At 42.5% G+C, this 14887-nt stretch overlaps 1 non-coding gene across 1 annotated transcript; it reads right to left on the bottom strand.

The window, feature by feature from the left end:
• Nucleotides 1-215: 215 nt before the first annotated feature.
• On the bottom strand, nucleotides 216-288 carry trnar-ucg (transfer RNA arginine (anticodon UCG)). The gene has a single exon. It is a non-coding gene; the product is annotated as a tRNA-Arg (tRNA).
• Nucleotides 289-14887: the final 14599 nt, after the last annotated feature.

Raw genomic sequence — 14887 nt, 5'->3', positions numbered from 1 at the left:
GATGTTGAATAAATAAAAAATAGTCAGCATGGATATCCTCAGGAGCAATAATGGGAATATGACTCATCATCCATCCACTGCACACTGAGGGAACCCATCAAGATGGGTATAGTGGCATAGTAGTGTAGTAGACCCACTAAAGGTTCTAGCAGTGGAAGTGAGTTGCGGATAAACCACAGATAGAAGTTGGCTCATTTCATACGTGTATAAAACCTCAACCACGAAGGGACTCGAACCCTCAATCTTCTGATCCGAAGTCAGACGCCTTATCCATTAGGCCACATGGTCTAGTGTGTTTGCCACATAAACTTTTCTTTGTCAGAATGTTATGGCATAGTGTTCATAATAAGAGTTTTGTTGGTGCAGTTGCCAGTGCGAATAGAATAGAATAAAAACAGTTTACATATGAACAGTTATTGCACAGGTGAGTGGAGGGAGAAGTGGTCTGTAAGAAAACTGTACATAGTGCATCAGAAACTAAATAAATAATGTGTTGTACACTGTGGTGTGTGAATATTGCTCCTATCAGAAGTGGTTATTATACAGTCTGACAGCAGCAGAAGGAAAGACCTTCTGTATCTCTCCTTCACACACCGAGGGTGGAGCAGTCTGCCACTGAAGCTGCTCTGCAGAGCTGACAGGGCGTCCTGCAGGGGGTGGACTCATTGTCCAGCATCAGAATCAGAATCAGAATCAGAATGACTTTATTTGTCCCCGAGGGGAAATTCTTTTTTTACAGACATTAGAAATTAAAGATACATTGAAATATATAATAAATCTAAATACCTAGATAGCATTTAAATCCCTGAGTTGTATCTAAAGAACATATTCACTACTGTATAAAACCTTTCCATAGTAAAGAGCAGGACATGAATGTACCAGTATGAATGTACAGTGTCTGAGTGACACTTCTACTCTTATATAGTTTTTGTCAGGACCCTCCTGTCACCCACCTCCTGCACTGAGTCCAGAAAAAAGCCAGGTCTCTCTGACTATCCTTAACTGTGCTACATTGAATCAATGTGAGAGGTCTGTAAAGTATTTCTGTCTGACCTTTAATGTTTGATCATGTTTGATATTGCTACACTAGCAGAATTGATATTATAATATAGCATTTATTTTCCCAATTTGACTAATAGAATATCTATATTTGTATGTATATTTGATGATATGAGAACTCTAATTTAGAACTATGTATGATACGATTTGTACTGCATTATTATTAGATAGATGGACTGTGTGCACATTAATTGGTCCTGTGCTGTGTGCAGGCCAGGGTTGATGGCGAGCTAGGATTGAGCTCTGCTTAGGCTCGAAGAATACGATTCAGCTCAACGTCTGGATCTGGCCCAGATCTCTTCTGGTTGGAGGAGTGGTAGGAGGCTCCTGCAGCCCCCTTTATTTTGAACTTTTGTCCCCTCGCTGCGTCTGGCCCCCCCATTGCTGGGTTTGTTAACTGTGTGTCATTTAAATATAATGGTTCTTCAGCAAATCTTCATCGCCCTGTCTCTCTTTTACTCACTCCCAGAGCTGCTCCTACACTTCTGAGCCACTAGTCCAGGGGTCGGCACTCTGCGGCTCCGGAGCTGCATGAGGCTCTTTCATCCCTTGTAGTTCTGTGCCTCGCTCTCGCTCTCTCTCTCTTGCAGGTCTTGAGACCTGCATACTGACCTGCAGTCTCTCCTGTGCTCATCGACTTCACTAGCCCCTGCTGCTCATCTTTACTATCAAATTACTATTCCTACCTATGGACCGACGATATATATAGATATCATTACAATATATCACTGTTTCATCTTGCTGTCATGTTTGCTCTGTACTGTATCATGTTTGTATCATGTTTGCTCTCTCTCCCTCTCTCTCTTTCTCCTTCATCCTCTCTCTCTCTCTCTCTCTCTCTCTCTCCTCATCCTCTCTGACTAGCAGCAGGACTGGTTCCCCCTTAAGTTGACGGGTCCTGCTCAAGGTTTCTTCTCTTAAAGGGAGTTTTTCCTTGCCACAGTGCTCTTAGGGGGGTTCCTGTGAAGCGCTTTGAGACAATGTCTGATTGTAATATGCGCTATATAAATAAAACTGAATTGAATTGAATTGAATTGAATTGAATTGTGGCTCCCAGGCAGCGAGCTCATTTTTGGAAAAAAATAATAATAATATGAATAAATAATGGCCGTTTAATTTAAATGTATTTTATTTTATTCATTTAGTTTTTTCATAGTAATAGTTGTTTCTTTGGAGATTGAGATGCTGTCGTGATTAAAATAAACTTTTAATATTTTGTCAAAATATGCGTCACGGTCGCGTCCTGTGCGCAGCACCTGTGAAACCGGACAAACTGGTGTTCGACAGCCTGCATGCAATGACATTCCCGACACTTATATGAACATGGAAAAGTTTGCATTTTGAGTCCTGTCAATCTTTGGATCCTCATACTTGAGCGAGCTGGTGTTTTCCATCATGAACTACATTAAAAGTAAACATCGCTCCAGCCTCACAGATCAGAGCTCAATCCTTCGTGAAAATCAAAGCGACGTCTTCCAGCCCTGAAGTGGATACGATACGCTGTGCAGTGAAGTTCCAGAGCAGAACTCACATTAACCAGGTGAAAGAAATAATTTAACAAGCTGTTATTCTGAAAATACATATTTTTATATCGGACCCTGAACTAACGTGTTTCATATTCAGGTTGACTACTGTACTATGACGGCACACTGAAATCAAAATAACATATAAACTGGCATTTTTTGTTCAGATAAATATTATCTATATCTATCTATATTAGGCCTATATAGATTAATTTTGCCTTTAATTTAGTCAAATAGGTGTAGATTAGTAGTTAGGGGTTTGTGGCTCCGAGTGTGCTTTATTCAGTGGGAAACCGGCCCAAATGGCTCTTTTAATGCTGAAGGTTGCCGACCCCTGCACTAGTCCAACTCAATACATCCAGATTTGTAGAGTATATCATATACATGCTACACAAATTAATGTGTGAGTAATCCAAGTATTCAGAATATGTTACTTAGACTGAGCAATGTTAAGTTGTAGGGCCTGTAATCTGTATTCAGTAACTGAATACTTATTAAAAGTATTCTTCCCAACACTGTTAGTAACATACGACACCAGGAGATGGAAAAAACAGGCATTCACCTGGCAGTCCCCAAACACAGTGGAAATGAAATAAGGAGACAGACACAAAATAATACACTGCAATGGAACTGAGAGGAGGAACTACAGCTGACCTCTTTCTCAATATTCTTCTCTTATGAAACCAAAAGAACATATCAGGCGGAAGACAAGTTATCTGAGTTTGTGTGAATATCTGTAAAGTGGCCCAATTGCATTTTTATGATGAAATGAACCTTATATTAGTTTACAGCAGCATAAAAAAGAGCTAACTCCTTTAACTTCTCTCATAAATACATCTGCAGTAAACACATGTTCTGTGACAAAACATAAGACAGAAAATACCTGAAAGTCTATACTGACAACAAGCTTTGTAACAACACAATTATCTTCTTCAGAGTTGAATTTATTTCTCCACCTGTCATAGTTTCAGGGACGTCATCCAAGCCACTTGTACATGTGAACTACTATGGATACAGGTCTGTGTTAATAAGCCTCAGCAGAGGAGGCAAGCTGAGGGTCGAAGGCATAAGGCTACATAAGGCTTTGTCTCCCATATCTGACCAACCTTAACTGTCAGTTTCCACAATAGCAGGCGGAACAAGACCATCATTTGTGAGAAACATGCTTATTCATGTCACATCAGTGCCTGAGAACACTGAAAAACAACAACGCTTATATTTTATAAAAGTACAAACAGCTGGTGTGCTGAATGCCAGATGTCCTTGTGTGATGGCAATGGCTTGCTGTATTTGATGCATATATGTGTGTCAAGTAAGAGCGTTTACTCAGACACAGAACTAGCTTAAGCCTAAATGTGAGGGCGCCTCATATTGGAAGTACATATACGAATACAAGATTCTGCCCCGTATCAAGTCTGAGTGAGCATACGATATAGAAGCTAGGGTACAGTTTCATCACAAACCAATGTATATGTTCTGGGCAACAGCATTTATAACATAACATAACATACAGACGGATTCTTGGAAATGTGTGTGTGAAAGATGCATGTCCCAATTTTTGCGTCATTCCTTTTATTACAGCAGTAGCCCCTACAGGTGCATTATGAGGCACTTGTCTGTTGATGTTGGGAGGACTGTGAACATGAGAAATCCATCCATCTCTCATACTATCCAGTATAATTTATGATGTTGAGTGACTGAACAAAGCAGCATCTGCAGGGATTAATGAGGTTTTTCTGATTCTGCACAATATGCACTTTAGGACAGATTTAAAATGGTGGTCAACCTCCACTCTATGAACCAGCTATTCACATTTCTTATATACATTTCTTGTTTACAATCTTCCAGTTTTTTTCATTTGACTCCCACAGGCTGCATGCACTCCCACCAGTCTCCTGGGCTTGAAATCTGCCATTTACAAACAGTAAGCGCCAGAGAGGAGGAAGGAGACGGCAATACCTCAGAAACAGCTCAGTCATTTCAGGGTAGGAGACTTTTCACAATTCCAATTAAGTCATTCAAATGGAAATATAATGAAATATAAAGCAAATAGAAACCTAGTCTGAAGGAAATATTGGCATTTGTAAGTCATACAAAATGTATGGTTTGTAAAAAAACTATAAAGCAAGGAGCAAAAACAAGTAAACACAGCGCTCAGAACCTGTGGCTGCGCCTGGCGTGTGGAAACGATTCGGAATTAGAAAATTCTGAATACAAGTTTGATAGAGCAGCATCTAATGAGCGTTTTAAGACTAAAATGGAGTCTGCAGCTTGAAATTTCTAGGAGGAGATACATTTGGCAGATGACACCGAAATTGCTTAATATTTGAAAAACTATCATTTTTGGAAAAAAACGTGAAGTTGACCCGGAATGTCCTCTGGGAGATGAACAACAGATGAGCAACGGCAATCAAACAAAGAAGAAGAAGAAAGAGGGTGAATAACAAGAGTTGATTGCCTAGCAACGGCAAGTTGCCTAGCAACGGAAATCAAACAAAAAAGATGAAAGAGGGTGAATAACAAGTGTTTGATTGCCTAGCAACGGCAATCAAACAAATGAACTGAACAAGGAGAAGGAGGGGGAAGAGGAACTAGAAAGACGAGCACAGCGACAGCAGAAGTTCAACAGAAGTTTTCCGCTGTAAGTGTTTTATTACATCTGAATGGCTGCTGCGGAGTCTCTGAGAGGTTTTATCAGCGAGCGGCTAACTGCTGCTGCTGCTGAAATATTGGGAGTGTTTGAACAAACTATCGTCCAGTACGAGGGAGAGCTGGACCGTCAGCGCAAACTGCTGGATCTGCTCCTGAAGCCTGAGATCAAGCTACACAGAACAGGTATGTAAACATGACAATGTCACGGAACAACAACGGCTCTGTGTGAAAAGAGGGACATTCAGCACATAGTGTTTCTGACAGGAGGACACTGACTTCATGACTTGGAGCTACAGATGTGTCCCTCCAGCTGTTCTCTCTCTGCTTTAGCTCCTCAGAGTTCTGTGCTTTGTTTATTTACCGTTGAAAACATCGGAGCAGCTGCTGTTATTTCTCAGTTAGCATCAGAGATGCAGCGATTGATCGGCCATGACCGGCATCCGCAGATCAGACTGAGATATGCCGAATTTATGCCGGTCAAGCGCGCCCATGATCGGTCGCGTCACAACCGTTAGCTTACCTTAGCTTAGTTTAGCTTAGCTTAGCTTAGTTTAGCCTAATCCACCAGCTCAATCCACTGGTGGAAGTGTGCTCACCTGTATGTGCGCATGTGTCTGCATCCTATGTGCAGACAGTATGAAGTTACATTTAATCAGTGAATTAGTTAATGATTTGCTGCCTGTCAAATAAGATAAATAGCATAAGGCTGTTTAGATTGTTTCATTAGTTAGCAGCACAAACATGTTCATCTCTCCAGTTTCAGACTGCATGGTCTCCTAAATATACACATTGTGCTTCTTATCAACAGTAATCTGTTAATCTCTGTATTATTTGTCTGTGCTTAATGCTAACTAGGAATCCCGATTCTGGTTTCCAGTTTTTGATTGAGTTTGACCTGCTGTTGATTTTAGCTGATTACGATTTCATTTTTTCAAACCACTTTACAGTAGAGCTGCCGGACCCGAGCCTGTGTGCCCCAGTGTGGGCTTCACACACTAATAACTCTACTGTAATTGTTATAACACAGACCATACACATCATGAAAGTGCAGTGTTATGGAACAACATATTGCAAACTTACCAGTGTTTCCTCTGCCATTATATATGGGAGCAGCTATTTTCTATATAGCAGCATTAAATTAAAATGGGCTCCAGCCTGAATAAATTACATTTGCATGCTTGTTTGTTTTCCTCTCTCTTTCTCCATGTCAGAGAGACTGGATGACAAAAGGCGTCACTCCGGTGCATCGTAGTATATAAGGTGTGCAATGTCTGGCCGTCGGATTTTATATGGGCAGTTCTTATTTTTTTAAACTCATTGTGTAACGTTTAGGTGAAGTTCTGAGCAGACTATTGTCAGCTCACTGTCTGCGTCGCCATGATGCGTCACATGGGGCTGTAGAGCTTGGACGCTGGGTACAACAACTGTTGGGTGAAAGAATTTATTCTGCATGGTGTTAACATGCAGTGTGTTCAGATATATAAGTATTCATGTTTATATGTGTTTATCACTTAATAATGTGATTTTCATAAGTGTTTGTGTTAGGAAATTTTATAGAAAATCAAAGTAATTTGAGGATACTGAATGTATTAAGAAGTCATTTCATAGTGTGTCATATAACTTTGTTTTCTGCAGTTCAGGCTGTGGCAGATGAGATCAGTTGTTTTTCTGCTCTCTGGAGAGAGCTCCGGTTGGTACGAGATGGTCATAAATTCAGACTAAGGACAGCAGCACCTCTGACCTGATAAAAGCCAGATTCTAAAGGAATGTGTTTTTCTCCTGAGTGCCCCATGTTATGGTCATCCCTAGATCGGACTCACAACCTATGAGATTTAAGAAATTGAAGTTTTACCTTATTTGGCAGTAAACACTAATGTTCTATTCGCTGTATGACCCAGGGTCTGCAGGGGGCTAGTAGATGCCCCTGTGGGCCGGCAGGCGGAATGCCCATGGGGTATATCAATGTGTGAATTCCATGTCCAGTTGTTGTTGCGTTGTTCGTTGTTGCTGTGTGGTTTTTGTTCTTGTTGGTTGTCCTGTTCTTGTGTTGTTCTTGTTTGGTTCTTTGTGTGCAACAACCCAGAGCTCTGCGACTCAGAATTTGCCTCATTGTTTAATAAATTATAATTTTGAGACCAGAATTTATCCGCTCCTTCCTTACAAACTAATTCAGGGGGTGATCAGAAGGAAACAAGGGGATTTTTCACCCCGACATGACACAGTTCAGAGAGGCTTTCTGAGAAAGTACTCCATGTAAAGTCTGCTCAGATGCTGCTAAACCAAAGCTGTGCGTTTGTTTGCATGTCGAGCTGAACTGTTCTCTCTCAAAAGGAGTTTTAGGTGGATGGCTTTGTTGAAGTTTCACCTAAGATCTGATGCTGCTGATCAATATGAAGCAGCTGCGCCAAATTAACGACGTCACGGTCACCTCGCAACCAGTTAGAGACGTCTGAGGAGAGCCATCCCACAGCGCCCCTCTTCCTTACAGCTAATTCGGACCATAGCATGCTAGCATCCTGCTAATGGCTGCTGATTGGTTAGTTCAGATTAGGACTGATGGTGACTGATGCTGTACGGTGGCTTGTGGTGATGTCACCTTGTGTCACATTTTCCTTTGAACAGGAAAAGCAGCAGTTTTTTTTCTGTAATTAAAGAAGAGAAAATAGAGAAGAGTTAAGTGATTGATTATTGGCACAGTGACTGTGAATTACCTCCATACCGCTGGCTTCCTATGTTGCTGCTCTGTGCTTGTTGTCATTGAGCTCTACCAACGTGCTGCTGATGCATGGGGCCGAAATCAAGTTTTAACACCAGACTGGTCATCGGTATTGATCGAGTTTTATATGAATCTGAACCAGAAATTTTTATCCTAACACGTGGTTTAATGTCTGACCCCGTGTGCTGACGGAGTCCTGATTGGCTGTAAGCAGCTGGTTGCTCAGCTCCTCCTCTGCGCCTCCTGCAGTCTCAGCTCCTCTTACCGTGTCCGGTGCGTGTTGTTAGCACAGCGAGAACACGGTGAGCCAAAGCTGTGAATGAATCAATAGCTCTCAGCTGAAAGGCACCAAAGTTCCTCAGTGTCGTTCCTCGCGCTGCATTTTTATCTGCTCCTGTGTGAGAGCGCTGAGACCGGTGCGTCTTGGGAGGACAACATTAAGTCAACGGGGCTTGTTGTAGCTTGTGAGGGGAGGTTTGGGACCAAAGATAAGGGTCCTCTGAACAGGCTGTGTTCTTCAGGAAAAGGCCCAGGTGTCAGCGAGGTTTGAAGCACAGAGCACTTAGCAGTTAACAGAGCAGAGGGAGCAGGATGCTGTTATATGACCTGGATCCCACCAAACATCTGGCTGCATCCTGATACGTCTGCACGTCCTGTGCTGTGGAGCTCACACCTCCTGACGGTCTTTGTCCTCCTGCAGCACGTCTCTCACATTCAGTGAGCCGCCTTCAGCTCTGTAGAAGAAAGAACATCGATTGAGAGCATCGTATGAATATCGACGTGCCGCTCCTGCTTCTGCCTGTCCTTGGCTCATAAAATATTCCCACGCTTATTTAAATCATGACCAGTCACCTGAGGACTCTGATCGAACCTGTGGAGGTTTATATAGACATGTATATATTTTACCAGCTCATGATTCTTCTTGGCAGAGAGTGATTTATGCTGTGGATAATGAGAACACAGCCCTAAATGTGTGGAAATAGGCTTTCATGTGCTCCAGTCTAATGATTCTTTATAATGCTGGTTTCCTGGTGCTCCTGTCGTTCTCAGATATAACAAGCTGGGCCATCATCATCATCATTTATGAATAACAACATTAGCGGCCAGATGTAGCAAGTAAACAGTGACAGTGCAAGCTGTGCAGGCCTGCTGCTGGAGGTGCTGTTCAGTCCGGATGTGCTGCTGCAGACATGCTGCACATGCTGCTGTGTCCCTGAGCACAGCCAGGCTGGTCCAGACCAGCTCCGGGTGAGGACCACACAGCTGTGTCCCACTGCAGGTCCTTTAAAGGACAGCTGCTCCTGTCACACGTGTTCCATTTGTTTATCATCTTTTGGTCATTAAGTTCACTTTGTGCTGTATAAAGGTCTTTGGTTCTGGTTCAGATGATGGGTGGGTGGATGTTCTCTTGTGTTAAGTTGGTTCTGTTTCAGTTTTTTTCTACTTCCTGTTTTGGTAGGCAGTTTGTTTTACTTCCTGTTGTCTTTCCTCCTCTGTGATTGGCTGCCCGCCCTCGTTGTTCCTGCCTGTGTCTTGGTTCTGTGTATCCTCCATCCTTTTTATTCGCAGCATCACCATCTGTGTGTGTTCTATGAAACCATAACAACCGCCGTCTCTGAGGAGACTGCAGCTCTGCAGCCCACATCTGCACAGGAGAATGAAGAAGTGAGCCGACTGTCTTCAGCCCACAGTGCAGGTATGAACACAGACAGACACCCTGACGCCTCTTATTCATTCAGAATATCTTTGAAAGTCTTCATCACAGTAGGGCTGCAACGATTACTTTACAAGTACTCGAGTAATATTCAAGGGCAAAATGCATCGACAACTAATTTAGTACTCGATGACTCGTTAGAGACGTCATTGGGGGGTTCAAAATGTGTAAACTGTACACACACACACACACACACACGTGTTTTGGCGCCCGGCATGGAGGCGGTCACGGCCTGAAGCAATGACACTGCAGCGGTCCAAAGCAGGTATCCATTAGCTGTTAGCTGCAGCCGTATCTATGGGAAAACTATGACATTTACGTGTGATCCGAGTACTCGAGTATTCGCAAAAATAATCGCCGAGTATCAAAATACTCGTTTGTTGCAGCCCTACATCACAGTGAGGTGGTTCAAAATGACAAAAACTGCAGAACCTGACCTTTCTGAGGACACACACTGCCGGCCTGTGTGACGGAGCGCAGGCAGGAGATAAACTGATGAGAGAGTGTCACACAGCAGAGCCTTAGTGTTACAGCGCTGTGCTTTCAGGCTTCTCTTCAGCACTGTGATCTACAGTGTGCTTCTTTTGTCCAAATGTCTCAAAATGTCCACCATCCTGGGCTGATGTGTCCAGGTTCCATCAGTCCCCTGAAGTGTACTCAAAGCTGTCACTGCAGGTTAGCTAATACTGACATCAGTGATGTCATTGTTTCAGCTGTACATGCTGGACGATGTGTAACTCAGTCTGACTGAGACCTTGTTACACAGGTATGTGTAAAAACGGAGACTTTTCCTTCCTTTGTGCCTTTTATTTACACATAAACGGAGTTTTCACCTATGAAAACAATTCTTTCTAAAAACTCTGTGTATTCGCGTTTGAACTGACAAAAACGGAGTTTGCAGCAGTGCGTCAGTTGGTACGACCTTTTTTTTGTGTAGTACGGCTGCAAGAGCAGCTGTAGTCTAGTAATGGAAGTAATAGTAGTGTTTGCATTTGCAAATACAGCTCCTGATTGGCTTGCACGGCTTTCTCCTTCTGCCAACACTGCCCCCCACAGGCCTGGCGTAGTCATGACGGCTCTCTGAGCGTATTTATGCGGGTTAATGTAAACAGAAACGTTTATGAAAACGATGATGTGTGCACAATGTTATTTTGGAAAACGGAGGGAAGGAAATGTTCGTTTTCACAGATACCCGTGTTTGTGGAAACGGGGTCTGACAGGTTAAACAGTGTTTCCATGATTCAACTGTCAGTGTTTCCTTTGACTGCTGCAGCAGTTGTTGTGCTGTCTGTTGTTATTTGGCTTCAGTGTGAAGGAACCTGCTGGCTGACATGCAGCAGGTCTGCTGCCTGTTGTCTCCACAGAGATCCACAGTTAACATTCAGGAAGCAAACCCATCTAGGGAGGAATTACTGTAGCCCTCACAGCTAAGAGCCAGGAGGAAAAATCATTTGGAAAATCACATTAATCAGCTGCGTGCTGCTAAATGTTTAATTTTTATTGATGCCTGACTTACTCACACTATCGACAGATGCGGGCCTGAGAGCCAGAAACTGAGCCAGGACTCAGGTCATCGTCCAGGAAGTGATGAGGAGCTGCCTGAGGCCACCGACTGATCAGGACCAGCAGACATGAGCTGTGAGGTTGAAAGTTAACCCTTTATTTTACCAGAATTCTAGGATAAAGGTTAAATAATGGTATAAAGGTGAGATAAACTAACACACACACAGAATCATGATGGACTATTAGCTTTAAACATCCATATGTATAGCATGAAAGTGCATTTAACCCTTTGAGCTCCTCTTCTGCTGCCTCTGATCATCAAAGAGTTCTTTCAACTCATTAAGTTTCAAAAGAAACTTGAGCAGCATTTGAAACAGACTTCCCAGCATGCACCTCTCCTCCTTTAATGTGTTCAAGAACACTGAAATGATGGAAACGTGTTTTAGGTGCAGAGTTTGTAGCTGTGAGGTGTAAATGAAAATATAGATCACAATTAGCACGTTCACACTGACACGCTGTTCATGTGTCCGCGAAGGGCTCTCAAGACTTCAAGTGTTTCTGTGTGAGCTTCCACTATATTGAATACATTATTTGATCTATACTAAAATCATGAATGACACAAAGACAAACACTGCAGTGCTCCCAGGTGACTGGTGGATGCTGCTTTTGTTTTACCTACAGAAGCAAACACTTTATTTTGTCATTGTTTCAGAGACAGATGAGCTGAGCAGTTCTATTTTCTGATTGGCTGATAGGTCGCTAATTCCAGACAGCAGCAGTCTGCCTTTGACTGGATTGTATGACAGAAGTGAATCACTCCTCTGTGTGAGAAGTGCCCTGTGTGGCTGCTGTGTGAACGGCTTGAATATAAACTAGAAAAGGCATTTTCTGAAGAAAATGCAAGTTTGATTTCAGAAGCTGCAGCATTGCTTTGAAAGCTTATCTGAACGATTGCTTTGAACTCTAAAAATATGAAAAACCACATCAGAATGCATATGAATAGAAGCTGAATGGCAGAACAAGAGCTGAATTACTCTGAACACAAGCTGAATCAGTCATAAGAGCAGCTGAATTCATCTGAACAGCAGCTGGATAATTGCTTTGAATAGGAGGTGAATTGTCTGATCTTGGAATAATAGCTGATTTTGATGTGGACATGTAGCAAACAGCTCCATAGCGATAAATATGGCAGATATCATGTGTAATGATTGACAAAGAAGTAGCCGAATACTATACAGCTGAAGGATGATCAATATGACAGATATAATGCCTAAAGTCTGATAAGACTACAAATATGGCTGTTTTGTATGCAGTTATCTTGTGTGACAGCCTGTCACCACGGTAACAGCTCTGCTGCCTAATTACGTTAAGTTTCCTGACATATATATCCAGTGCGAATGAAGCCGTTTCTCTGCCGTGCTGTAACACTTGGAACCGGTGACTCTCTGTACATGTCTCTTATTCTGCGTCTGCAAAGCTCCGTGTTTCCTTATGTGAAGTAAATGAGGATTTCACTGAACATGCCGTGCGACCCTCTCATGGAACAAGTCACCTTCCACAATATGTTCTTTCAAGTGCACTATTACATCTGACGGACTCCGGGCGACTCACACAACTGTTATCACGCATTTATAAGAACTTCCAGCCGACTCGATAGCAGCTGGGGCACGTACAGCATTTCAGCTAACTAAGCTAAAAACAAAATCGCCTCACGTCAGTCAGTCGTTCTTCTAACTTTCGTCTTCTGCGGAAACGTGGTGTAGTAACGTATAAGCGCCCCCTTTTGGTGTGGAATTTGAGTTGCAGTATTTGATCTAGGATTAGAGCTTTTTTTAAATAAGCATATTCAACAATTAATAAATGGCAATATATATTGGAAGTATATAATAAATAAATAATACAATCAAATAAATAAATTTGTGTTTAAGATGATAACTTCACTAAGAAATCATCTAGTTTATAGATGATTGCTTTGTGAATAACAATAACTTTGCAGCTGTTTGTGCACCTTTGTAAGCGCCTCCCATTAACACACTCATTGACACTGCAACTATTAAAAGCCTTACACAAGCATGATGCAACCTGCAAATTCAAATGGTTGTTACAGTGTTTCCAGAAAAAAAATCTGACACTATACTGTAAGTATAACACTACAAACATCTCATTTTGTACAAATGAAGATGTGTTTTTGAATGGTTTTGTTCTGTAAATTTAAAAGTAACAAAAAAAATCCGTCATTTCTTCTGAATATCACTGCAAATTTTACAGCAATGACCTCTTTGTGACAGCATAGTGTTTCCCACTGAACAATGTAAACTAACAGTAAGGCTATAAACTGACATGACAGACACACAATGACCAGAACAGGACATGAGTGGGGGCTGTAATTGCAAACATAGGCCCTGATATGAAAGAGTGGAACTGAATGAATGAAGCAAACTTATGTGGAGAGTGGAATGGCTAACAGTGAATGAAGAATTTTTATTTATTCCGGAGCAGGAGAACAGTGCTGGGAGATCACAGCCACATCAGTACAACTAACGCACAAATTCTGTCAAAAAAATCAGGTTAAATTCAGAGACTTAGGTCTACTTCAGTGTTTCCACAACTATCCCTATCCCCATTTTCGGGTTGCCCAGGCTGTATCGGTCCTGGTGGTCTACACTTTTGTTGTAGTCCCGGCTGTCCTGGTAGTCTGTGTATTCCTGGTCATGTAGGTTGTCCTGGTCTAGGTAGCCTTGATCGTGTATGTGGAACAGCCTGTCCCATTTGTGTTCTGGTGTCTCTGCGACACATTCTTTCTTTGGTGGGTTCTGTAATTTTTCCATCTTGGAGCAAGGAGGATTTCCTGCTCTCGTCCTCCAACTGTGTGACCTTGGCCTTGATCTGTTCTGGTGTCTATGTGACACATTCTCTCTTTGGAGGTTACAGTGATTTAATCGTGTTGGCAGTCTTTCTACCAGCTCTTTGGTCCCACGGTCTATACTTGGCCCTGCTCTTGGACAGTTGGTTGCAGGGATCCTTGCTCTCAGCAATCTGGTCACTGTCACGTTGCTTGAGCTCCTCTGGTTTGTTTGCTTCCTGCTCCTGTTTCAGCTGATCTCTAAGGAGGACCTGTCCTCTGACAGTTGTTTATTATACTGTCTTTTTCCTGGATGGTCTTGTTGGCCTTCTGTAGGTCACACCTCAGGATGCAGACCTCGTTGGCCAGCTCCTCACACTTAGAAAACCACTGGCTATATTTTTCGGTAGCCTTTCTGTGGTTTTCACTGAGCTGTTCCCACTTTACCCTTGACTCTAGAGTCACCTTTTGCTGCAGAGTCAGAGACTGGTCTACACACTCCTTCAACTGTCTGAACCTGGCCTTGCTCTTGGCCAGTTCATTGCACACATGAGTGTTTTCAAGCCAGACAGGTCAGTAATGACATTAGCGTGATAAACCACCTCTGAATGAAGTTTGCTGTTATGTTTCTTGAGCTCATCAAGGTATATCTCAATGCTTTCTCTTGATTCCTGCTCACGTTTCAGCTGATCTTCGAAGGAGGACCTGTCCTCTGACAGTTGGTTATCACACTGTCTTTTTCCTGGACGGTCTTGTTGGCCTTCTGTAGGTCCACTCCTCAGAGTGCAGGTTTCGTTGGCCAAGCTCCTCATACTTGGAAGAACACTGGGTATGTTCTTCGGCAGCCTTTCTGAGATTTTCATTTTCTTTTGTGAGGA

Source organism: Parambassis ranga, unplaced genomic scaffold, assembly GCF_900634625.1.
Source record: "Parambassis ranga unplaced genomic scaffold, fParRan2.1 scaffold_31_arrow_ctg1, whole genome shotgun sequence".
Classification (NCBI taxonomy): Eukaryota; Metazoa; Chordata; class Actinopteri; family Ambassidae; genus Parambassis; species Parambassis ranga.
This window is presented reverse-complemented; position numbering and strand designations above follow the sequence as displayed.